The sequence below is a fragment of the Ambystoma mexicanum genome, chromosome 2q (genome assembly GCF_040938575.1).
Source record: "Ambystoma mexicanum isolate Mex_15411 chromosome 2q, UKY_AmexF1_1, whole genome shotgun sequence".
NCBI lineage: Eukaryota > Metazoa > Chordata > Amphibia > Caudata > Ambystomatidae > Ambystoma > Ambystoma mexicanum.
Genome location: NC_090924.1, coordinates 942455273 through 942467661, shown reverse-complemented (window position 1 = coordinate 942467661; position 12389 = coordinate 942455273). Strand labels below are relative to the sequence as shown.

General features: G+C 42.5%; 1 protein-coding gene across 3 annotated transcripts in view; it reads right to left on the bottom strand.

Annotated features, from left to right (window-relative positions):
- The window catches only part of RAPGEF5 (Rap guanine nucleotide exchange factor 5), a 1543629-nt gene that overhangs the window by 455915 nt on the left and 1075325 nt on the right, over positions 1-12389 (bottom strand). The window lies entirely within an intron of this gene.

Here is a 12389-nt window from a genome sequence, read left to right as displayed (position 1 = left end):
TTTCTCTATCCTTTCAACAGTATCTCTCTTCAAGCGGCTATCTTCTTCCATCTTCCTTATAATATTTAATTCTGCTGCATTATGGTCTTCTCTTCTTCTTGCCAAATGTTTAACCTGGTCAATCTCTCATCGGTGGTACGCCTCTGCTCGTTAACTGAAACTCTCGCTCATGTTTCAAGTTTGTATCGTTCTTTCCAACCACATCTTTTACTGTCTCTTCCTCTTCAAAACTTTCCCCGCCTCAACCTTCAGTGAACCTCTCTTCAAACAAAATAATTCTCTAGCTTCTGCCACAATCATCTCTGTCTCCTAATGAAACTCTCTTGTTCCTCACAGCAATGTATTTTACTGTTTCTATTCACTATTTTCCTTATAAGGCAAACCTGTCTTTTCCTCACATTTTTCCAAATCTCAAATGTCAATAAATTTCTATTCTATTCTTCAAATACAACTCTCACACTGGATCACATGCCAGTACCTGATGTAAGTACCCTTCATTGGCCCCTCTGCATAGCAAGCCTTCATGCTCATAGTATCCCTGGAAATCCAGCCTTCCTGATGGCAGCTTTTCCATGGACTGGCACTCCTGGTTTGGGCTGGCTGACTTTTAAGGGCCAGTTCGACCTCCTATTGGAGGTGGCCTGAGCACACTGACTGCACCTGCGCTGTTGTGTGTTGGGGACTGGCCTAAGGGCAAAAGAGCACAGATGACCATTTTGAATTCCCCTTTGCTTTCATGAACTGCAGGGAATTCATCTCTGCCTATGATACTGGCATACCACTCTTGGTAAGAGCTTTGGAGGAACTGTGGAAGGAGTTTCCATGGCGTGTCTTTTATTTCTAACTGATTCTGTGTGTGTGCAGATTTTCTGACTTTTGCAATGAGTTCACAGACTTTTCTCCTGGGACCGCAGACCTCAAAGACGCTGCAAATATGGAGTATGGATCCGCATCCCACAAATGCCTAAGAACTGGTGCTTCATGTTTACAGCAGCTTGGGGACCCTAAAGCTCCATGTGGCAGCACTAGGACAACGGGACTTCGATCACACCACACATGTGTGCAGTATAAATGCCAAAATAACAACATATAATAAGTTTCCTCTGAGGAGCAAAAGGAAGGGAGAATTTGAAGATGAGAGCCGCATTAACACATTCTAGACAGGAGTAAGCATTCTGTCAAGTGCCACAATGCAAACAAATCAGAACAGGTTTTCCAAGTCTGGTTGAATAAAAAAAAGACATTTGAATTTTCCCAAATAATAGAACAGCTAGTTTATAGTTTAAACTACCCGTTTTATACATACACTGCAGAGTGAATTCTAAGATGGGTTGGAAGACAGCAGTAGAACATTATCACTGCAGTTATACTGATCTGTCTGGTGGTCACTGTTTACCGCTTTCCGAACTCTGCTATTTTCCCAAAATATCGAAAAAAACAACACTGCACTCATTGTGAAAATCAATACACAGAACCAAACGAGAAAATGAAGTCTATTTGTCCTATACCACAACTGCAGGATTTTGAAACAATGCCCGTGCCCACTGCAGAATTCGGGTACTGACAGGAAGCACAGATTTCAGGCCTGAATGTGTTTTGAATGAGGGTATTTAATATGAGGTTTTAACCGCCACCTGCATACACATTTTTAGGCCTCTGAGGAAAACAATAGTTTGTATTGCATCCATAATAACAAACTTGTCTATTAACTGGGTTGAATGATCCGCAGTTAAGACCCTATACGCTCATATAGGCTAGCCATTGCATGGTTCCAGGAATGCTTACGAAGTCATCTGGGACATGTCTCATTGAGAACAGACGATAGTGGGCCTTTGGGCTAAACACAGTGGTCGAAGTGGGAGGGAGCGGTGCTCCTCTACTTTTTTAAAAGGTTTTACTGTCCCTATACTTTTATTGTAAAAATAAATCGTTCGGGAATGGTTTAGTTTTTTTTTTTAAAGTGTAGGAAGAAGTTGAAACTTGTACTTCAGTGCACTGAACATTCCCTTAAACAGCAGGCACATTTGTTTGTAGACTTGTATTGTGCGTGGGAAGGGGTGTGGCGCGGGGTGATGGGGTATGTTGAGGAGCGGGGGCAGGCCAGCAGAGAACATAGTTCCAGAACTTCTTTTTGTAGACTTCGACCACTGGCTTACCAAGTTAAGAATTGAAACCCTCACACATTTCACATTTGTACCTTGAAGACCGCAGCATTAGCAGGGCCAATTTCAGATAAAATACCAACTTTAAACAAGAAGACTGGGAAATCCTATTTTTTTATAACTGTTAGAAGATGTGGACAAAAGTAACTTAATGTGTTTGAAACGTTAGCAGAGTGTCAATGGAGCGTGTGCATTTTATAGTCAAATTATAATTAGTGACTAAGTGTGCTTGGCTTTCTCTAACCTTGTGAATGTTGCCAAGATGTAGGGCCCGATTTATGGAATATTGTCCGGTTCAAATTGAATTTGAATTGCTGAAAGGTGAATTTGCACTGCGGGCACAAACCCTGATTCATGGAACTGTTAAAAGTGAATTTTTGCCAGGCAAAGTCATTTTCAACTGCAAAAATGACTATGCGTTGACTTTGTCCGAACTCTGCAGTGCAAAAAATACACTCTGCACGGTTCCATGAATCAGGGTTTGTGTCGGCAGTGCAAAGTCACTTTTCAGCAGTGCAAACTCACTTTGAACCGGTCAAATATTCAATGAATCGGGCCCTTAGTGTGCTCCTCCCTAGCAATCATGTTCCTTTTGGCAAGTAGGATATGTGTAGACATGGGATTGTGAGTAGAGCACCTAGGTATTACTCCAGAAATATCAGTGAACACCGGAATCTAGCTGGCAACAATCTACTGTTATTTACGGTATTAAGGCATTGGGTCTGGCCTGACTCAACACGTCATCCGCATCACGCAGGTGAGTATATCCTCTAATCATACATTTAGAGTGTTCTTGTTGTGATCCGAGAGGTGCTTGAGATATGGCCATGTGTTGTACTGGCATCCCAAGTCACATGACAATTACCCCCCTACCCCTCCACACTTGGTATGATAGACCACTAGGACAACATTCAAAGTAGAAGTCAGCATGACAGATGTGATCCAATCAGTCTTAAGGATGATACAAGGCATTTACTCTGTGCTAGTGTCACTAAATGTAGCATCAGAAGTCCTCCAAACAGATCTTGATGGATACCTTTCTTCATCAAACTTAGCTACCGCCACCACTGCTGGTATCTTTCAGAGCATCCTTGCACGCAAAGTGAAACTAGAGCAGTGTTCCAACTTAGTGGTGACCACATCGCACAATGATGCTGACATCATAGAGCAATAAGTAGATCATCGATTGAACAGATGTAATTTCCCTTGTGGGTGAGTGGCACATGGTAAAACATTATCACATGTATCACTGAAAAACATATCTGACTTGCAGCCATGGAACAAGCAAGCAAATGCAATACATCGGGAGCTATCCAGGTGTCTTTGAACTGTCCAGTGATGTGGGCAGCCAAGAGATTGAGTTTGAGCAAAACAATGAGAGGGATCAGGGCATCAGAGTTAATGGCCCTTGTGGTCACACAACATGCCATGTAACAATCAAAGGCATGAACAGGGCAAAGGATCATCTAAAACTCAATACCACAGATTCCAATATAGATATTTCTTAAACTGCTTCAGCATTTGCAAAATCAATTGTTTTTAAGCGTTTGCTCACTTTAACAGAAAAGTAACACAAAGGTTCAGGTGCCACGTGAAAGAAAAGAGAATAAAAACAGATGCTCAGTTAAAATTATGTACAAGCGCAGTGATGTCACCAATAATGGCAGATAGGTGCTATGCAAGAGAACTTACTTTGCATTGCACAATGCTACTACACTCAGACCAATAGTACACTGAACACACAGGATTCTGGGTGGAATGCATGAAAGAAAACTACTCCATCAGTAGGCACAATCTTTACAAGCATTTAACACTGCACACCATATTGGAAAATAATCTACACGTACAGAGTTGTTAAAGAAATTGGACATGGTTCGGAACAAAACTGCTCAGGTACAGAAGTAACTAGGTATTCCCAGGTGCTTGCTGCAGGGATGTCACTAAAGGCCACTAAAGTATTTAATTACTTTAAAGGAGTGAATCAGAAGAGTTAATTTAGTATAGTAACGTTTTCAACTTTTCAGAATTCAGATGCGCATGGTGAATACTCAGATGTGCATAGTGAATGGTTTTCATCCCTCCTCAAAAAGCCCTTGCTGGAACCATCCATCCACACTAATTACTGGCTCATCAATACAGTTCTCTTCCACCTGAAGATCATAGACCGGGCCGCCTACCCCCAAATTCAACAACACCTTGAGCTACACCACATCTTAAGCCCACGTCAATCAGACTTTCGGGCCCAGCCTTGGAACCGAGTCGGCACTCTTTTATCTTAAAAAAACAGCTGGATGACATCGGAGACTCTGGCAACCTCTCGCTCCTTATGTGCTTAGATCTATCCACTGGCTTTGATTGGTGGACCACTCCATCCTCTGCCACCACTTAACAGCCACTGTCTCCTTCTCTGCAAATGACGCCAAATGGGTTGCATCCTTACTGACCAACCGCACATCAATTGTCTTTGCTGACAACCACTCCTCCACACCCACACACATCACCTGTGGATTGCCCCAAGAATCCTGCATCTCCCCCACTCTACAATATTTATACTAAATCCCTCTTTGACCTTCTTGATTCGCTCACTATCAAATATACAAACTACGCTGACGCCACCCAGATCCTCATCCCCCACACTGGTGATCACTGCCTGGACTCCCACAATATCAATGCCATTCATGAAACCATGCGAGGCTGGATGACTTCCCACTGCTTGTGTCTCAATGACGAGAAGACTGAATTTCTTCTTGTCGGCATCCACTCCCCCCTCGCCAAGCTCAGGCCAGACTTTCAGCTGTTTACCATTGACATTCACACCATCCACGTCTCACCATCTGTCAAGACACTCTGCTTCCACCTAGATGGCATGCTAACACTATCTCAGAATGTCAATGCCACTGCCTCTTCGGCTGCTTATGTGACAAAACTTATCAATGCGAGTCAACCTTTCCTTGCAACTGCCATAACATTGACCATTATTGGCGCACAACTGGATTATTGCAAAGGGCTCCTAGGAGGCTCCTCAGAGCGAAACCTGAACAAATTACAAACAATCATTTCAGAACATTGCCCTGAGGGCCGGGCTGGGGCTTAAAAAGCGCAATCACATCTCTACAGCTAGGAGAGCAGTACACTAGCTCCCTGTCCGAGAACAGATTAAATCTAAGATCCTCACCATTGCCCACCGCTGCCTGGACAACACCGCCCTGGGCTACCTAGCCGAGAGACTATCCAAACCAACCACGACCAGGCCCACCCGGTCTGCTTACGCCAACCGCCTATGTATTCCTAGATACCAGTGGACCAAAGCCCTTCCACCTCATTGAGATGAAAGTCTCCTATACCATGTTCCCTAAGTAACTAATCATCTTACTATTCATTAACAGATCTCTTCCTGCTATATTTCTGCAACATTCTAAGTTATCTCACTAGCAGCACACCTCCTGCTAACTGTCTGTAACATACTAAGATGCAACAAGAGCCTAGACGCCCAAGGGTTAAGAACGCTATGCACATGTATAAATAAATAGATACATTGTGGTCCATAGGTCTGACAATGTCATCTGTTTTAAGAAAAGGAAATGCTGACTTCTCGTTAAATTGCCTCGTGTCTCAAAACATGACGTTAGCTAGAAAAGGACAACTTGGATGACAAAACTGCAATGACTTGTCTGGCAGGAGGACTACATTGAATATCCTTGAAAAATCATAGGACCTCATGTCATAATTTTGCCTAATTGTTTATATAATATTTATAAAGAAGTTTTCAAATAGCCTTTAACAGTGATATTATGAATGGTTTCATGTTCATTCATCCACATTGTTATGTTCGATGGGTTTTTTGTCGAAATAGTTTTTTTGAAAAAACTCCTTGAACATTTATTTTTTTATTTTTGGGGGGTTCCCAGCCCAACCCCCATCCCCTATTAATGTCACACTATTCCCGACCGGTGACCCCTTATATATCCTTAACAAACACCTGTATTTTTCAATGAGTTTGAAAAAAAGAAATTCTGCAAAAAACCCAGCGAAAACCCCACTCTCAATTAATGAACATCATACCATTATGAACACATGTTCAACTGCCTCACAAAGTGTGCGCTTATTAGTGAGAGGCTCCAATCACAAAAGGAACTAATAAGAGCTGCAGAATGTCTAGAATACTCCTGTGTGATCTAATGGGGCTTTATTACACCCTCCTCCCGCAGATCATTGGGTGTCACTGGTTGGATGCTGTCAAAGTCAATTCGGGTGCCCCAAAATATTTCAAAATTACAACAGGCTGTCAATACTTTGCAGTCACCCATTGCAAATGGGAGATTATAATTGTAAGGTTGATTCATTTTATCTGTCGTTCTGCATACTATGTAGCAGTTTCTAAAAATAAGGTATATGTATAAATGTGAAACTCTTATGCTTCCTCATTTTTAATTAGCAACATAGCAAGGCCTATTTTCATTTAACGCCTCCTTTCCTAAAGGTTGCAATCCTACTTGATTAGCGATTGGGTTTGTATGACTCATTTCCAGATAGAAATCTTTGGATTCAGATATGAACCAGTGACTGTTCCTAATCTGGAGCAACATATGTAATGAGATTACGGGAAACCAGCAAGGTTCCAGGTGGGCAATATGCGAGTCAATTGTACTTTAGCAACCCTCAGGCTTTTAATATTGTTTTCTTACTGGAACATTGAACCAGACAGAGTCAGTTAAAATGTATCCCCTTAATGAGATAGAACCACCAGTTCCAGATGTCAAAACCCGAAAAGGTAGAGCAAAAGACTGAGACATGTTGTGTGTATGGCTTGGATTGGAAACCATTAGCAACCATTTCCCCTTTAAATGTTGTAGCCTCCAACTATTGCATCATGGAAGAGGAACATTGAATTAATAATCAATTGTTATGCAGTCGCAGCAATGGGGCGAGTCAGTTTCTGTGCTAGGTATGTATTCCTTTTCCTTTTTGGGATGTTGTGGGTTGAGGAGGGTGGGAACTTGGTAATAAGTGTTGGCTATTAAGCACAGCATACGAGCCAACATGATTGCATTGGAGAACAAATAGGATGAGATGGGATGTGAGGAGGGACACACAGGTTGCACGTTTAGTTTGTTTTTAACCACCTTTTGACAGACCATGCTAATCCCTATGGCCATTACCACCCACTACCTGCCCCTGCCTAAACCACATCCTTGTGTGATCTTTTTGAGCAAGCTCTATCATTCAGAAATATCAACCTTTGTGCTGAATAAGGCCTCACACTGTTATCTCAAAGCAGTCTTTTGAGAGTTAATGGTTTACTTGCAGGTGTAACGGCCCTACTTGTGTAATGAGTCTTAACTAATGTCTTCATTTGTAAGTAGTAAGTATGACCTCATGTTCATTCCTTGCAGTGAAGGCCTGTTAATAACAAGTGCAGGCAAAGCCAACAATTTTGGCTTGTGTACAGGTGTCATGCATTTGCCTAGCACTGCTATCGTATGTCCACATACATAATTTTCCAGATGCTGACCTCTTCTAGCCAAAACTATTGGCTTTGCCAATGCATGTTTTCTTTTGCATTTACTCTACATCCCTTGTAATTCAGATTCATAAGGGACAGCAGAGAGGCTAGAAAAGAGAGACATGTGTAGGTAGAGTTCTGGATTCCTTTTAATGCTACAATGAACCTTTTGATCTGCAATGGGAGATCTGTTTCTCAAAGAGGCTGCACACAGGTGAGGGCAAGCTTCAAGTTGTGTCTTCCACCTCAATACTAATGGTTCCCAACAGCAATGCTTGGGTGTGGCCACGATCTGTTGGAGCATATTCGTACTGCCTCTACTAGCTGTCCATGTCATTCTTCCCTGATCTTTATAAGATCTGCACACGGTCTGCACAGCACCCCCTTGTGTCCCCAAGATGCTGGGAGGCACTGAAAGAGTATCCTTCTCTGTCGACCTAGGTGGATGTTCATTGTCGTGGTATATTTTCTTGTTCTGATGCCTGTATCATTGAGTGACTTGGAAATTGGGAGTGGAACGTGAGTTGGATAATTCCCCAAAATGACCACATGCACTCTGGCCTCCCCAGTGCACACGGTATGTGCTGTCCTAGAAGTAAAATAACATGTAGCATGTCTCCCCTGGCTCTTGCCTGTTTGGTAATGGCGTGATTTCGTAATGGCTATGCTAAGCAACTCTTAAATGATGGAGTCATATGTCTTTAAGAGTGTCCCTTCTCGTCCTTCCCTGCCTCCTTATCCTTTCGGACTCAGACATTGCTGGTCGTGTCGCAATGAGGACTTTTACTCGACGATATCTCCGAAAAGGTCCCTCACGCTCCTAATAAGGTGAACCGATGGGACCAATAAGTAACACGCTACCATCACAGAGAACATCAAATCCGCAGTGTCTAAAGTATGTGTTTAAATCTGCTACACTCTAATCACATTTGTTTTGCCAATGAGACAACCTAAACAATGGCTGTTCTGTAACGAACTACAAAACCAAACAAAAGGAGCACGTTTTAGGGACAGCAGCACATAGCAAATAGAGTCTGTCCGTTCTTGAAAGTCAATGGCTTTTGTGCCATTTGAAAAGGGAAGGTCTTTGCCATTGACGTTAACTGCATTATTTTAACTTAGCAAGAACGCCGACAGATATGCGAGTGCCATACATGCTAGAGAGACTTCAAATCCCCATGCATGCTCAAAAGCCTTCCGCTCAAGACCTCAACGCGCTAAGCATCCTGCTGTGGGCATTCCCTGTGCTCCCCGCAGTCTCACAACGCAGTTACAGGTAAATGAGAACTCCACAGGAAGCCTCCAGTTACCGCAGCAGATCAGGCTTGCAACCGCGCAGCTGTGCCGATTCACAGCGGCCTGGAAATAATTCTCCCCAGAGGCTAAACAGCTATACAGTTTCTCATTGACTTCAGCGGTCCATTAAAGCAAAACAGCGTGAAACTCGCAAATGAGCAAACACCTCGCTTCATTCACTTCGCGGTGCCGCAGAAGTGGCACAGGGACTGCTTGTAGGCATAGAAAGTGTGTGTGTGTGTGTGTGTGTGTGTAAACTGTGGAAACAAATGCCAGGATCACTTTAGGAGTCCTCGTTCGAGTCCAAAATTATAAAATATATTCCAAGACATAACAATTCTACAGCTCAATAGAAGTACAATAGGGCATATTTCTCGAGCACTGAGGCACGCCATTGGACTTCAAGGTTATGAATGTCCACTTTCCTGTGGTTCAACCACTGCCCCTCAGCCACTGGAATATAGACATGAAAAGAGATCCCAGAAAGTAACTGCCCCACAGGAGATATGTGAACAGTCTGCCAGTGTGTTTTTTTATGGACCACTATTTATAGATCAGGACAAACACCTGGATGGCAAAGAACAACCTCAAACTAAACCCAACCAAAACAGAAACAGTAATGGTCCCACAAGAAGACGGTCCAACACAGACATCCTTCAGATGGCCTCTGACCACGGAGATGTCAGCAGTGATAATAAATCTGGGAATTCTCATGCACAACGGCCTCCTCTTGGAATGGCAAGGCAATAGCTAATAAATGCTTCTACCTCCTCTGATTAATAAGAGGGATCCTCCTTTACCTCAACTCCGTACACAGAACCCTCACAATGATCTCCTTGGTATTATCAAGGATAGAGTACGCAAATAGTATGTACCTAGGAAAGCCTGATCGCCTCAACAACAAACTACAACACATCCACAATACTGCAGCAAGACTACTCATGAGACTACTCATGAGACTAAACAGAAGAGACCACAGCCCTAGGAAGTCTATACTGGCTACCAGCAAGGAAACCCATCAACTTCACAGCCCTCTGCATTGCCCATAAACCAATACACAGGCAAGGAGCCGAATTCCGCCAAAGAAAAATCACACAATGCCAGTCGAGGAGAGACATAAGATTCAGCACCAACATCCAAATAGAAACAAGACAAAACAAGAAATGAACATTCAGAGGATCCACCTTTTCCTATCTCATAGCCAAACTGTGAAACTCAATCGCTAAGGAAATAAGAATGAAGGAAGACCACCTAAATTTCAGGAAATATCTAAAAACTTGACTATTCAACTCACCAAGATAAACACTGGCCAATCATTTAACAACCACCCCATGGATGTCCCACACAACCCATACAATCATTGCTTCTACAAACCATAAAGAGGAAACAAGTATGACAAGGGGCAAATTGAGAATGTAAAACAATAACCTACAAATACCCCAAACCCACCAACCATTTCGTCTCTCCTACACTCCTCACCTACAACACACGCCCAAGGACTAGTGAATTAATCCACCAAAACACGCAAATCGAACATCCCTTTAACCAAGCTACAAACCCAATCACCTCAGACAACAAACAACTCAAACACTGGACATCACCATTCGGGAGAACAAGCTCAGTGCACAAAACAATGCACATCCAAAAGCTACCATGCACACAAGCCAGTTGCTCCTAGTTCTGCACAAATCAGCAGATGAGCACAACATCTATCGGATCCCCCTCCTCATTAACCAGCCCTACCCACTATTCCTTACAGAGCCAAGTGAGCGCCAGTAGACTGTAAAAATGGCAGTGGTAAGCAGCATAAATCAATTGAACATAGCATAACAGTACTTTGCACATTTATATATATTTCAATCTAACTTTGAATCTACTTTCTCCTCAAAATATTGCATATGGGTTGCCACTACAAGCATTGAAGACCATGCTCCAATGATTGTCACCAAGTGGAGGTCTAATGAATTTTCATAGAGCACACCCCTAGCATAATCAAATAATTGGAATGGGAATACTACTGGCTAAGCGGATGCAGTGCTCATCAAAGGTGTGGGATTGGCACAAGTAGGGCACAGCATAGGTGGGTACAGCATGTGTCAGGCATGGCATTCATGGAGGCCTGGCATGATTCCATCTTGGATCCAGTGCTGCTTCCAGCTCTAATCCCAAAGAATCCACTTTTGCATAGATGTGTACGTACATGCAATGCATTTTGATCTTCCTGCTGGAATGGCTTAAATTGATCCAGGTGTCAGTTATGGAGTCTGATATGGGTAGAGGAGGAGAATACCAAGAGAAAACTTTCAAACAATAACCAAGCATGTTAGACTGAGCACTACCAACTTGGGATGGCTTTACACCTTTGACTGAATAAAAACACTAAAATCACCCTATGCAGAGCAATGGACCCAACACACGTGACCTTTCTTCTGCATTTACAAACTATGTCAATCACTTATAAGCCTTTTTATTAAGTTAAAACATGTAATTTCCACTTTAACCTCACTTAACTCTATATTAACAAACAGAATGCATTGAAGTAGAACATTTTTCAGTTGACTATTAGCATTTTTGGCAAATTAGTAAATCAGACCCATTTTAACTTGTAAACTAGACTAATTAATGCATTATGTCATCAGTCTCTAGTTGTAAAAGTTATTTTGACGTGCAAGAAAATGTACTCATCAGATTCTGTTCTTGACAATATGAGACAATAAGGGTTGGTACTGGAATTTACGCCCTGGGGTGCTCAGCCCTGGAAAATGTGCGCAAATTAAGAACTGCTGATCTACAAATAATCACAGATTTAGAATCCTCCACGCAAATGTCAGCCTTATGGGAGAGTCCATAGGGCCGTGCATCATTTTCTTTAGCTCAACGACACCTCCCCACCATCCCACACCCTTGCACGGCTTGCAGCAGCATAAAGCTACTCCAAACCAGAGTAGAGGTAATAGAAATACTACCTCAGGCTATGTCTATGAAATAGGTCTAGGAGGAGGTAGTCCCAGTTTTATTTTTGCCCCACCATCATAATGCTGCTACTACGCGAGGAGCAACAATAAGCCTAGCTACATGCAGTCCGGGGGTGTTTTATGGTAAACCAATACATAATTCATTGTCTTGTGGGGGCTGGCTTCACCTCCAAAGGAACTTTATTAAATAATGTTTTTTAAAATGGCATCCTCCAAACTTGGGACACGTTTGAGGGATCTGGCAAACCACGATTCACCCCAAAATCCTGGTAACTCGTTACAATGAACCAGTCCCTCAATGCTTGGCCATAGTGGCAAAATAGTGACAATTTGGGAATTTAAAATTGTTCCTGTATTCACAAAAATAAACTAGGTTTTTCTCAGCTCTTGTCATTTCATTAAACATATTCAAGCAATGTAATTGTGTAAAATTATAGGGACACTGTACAGAGT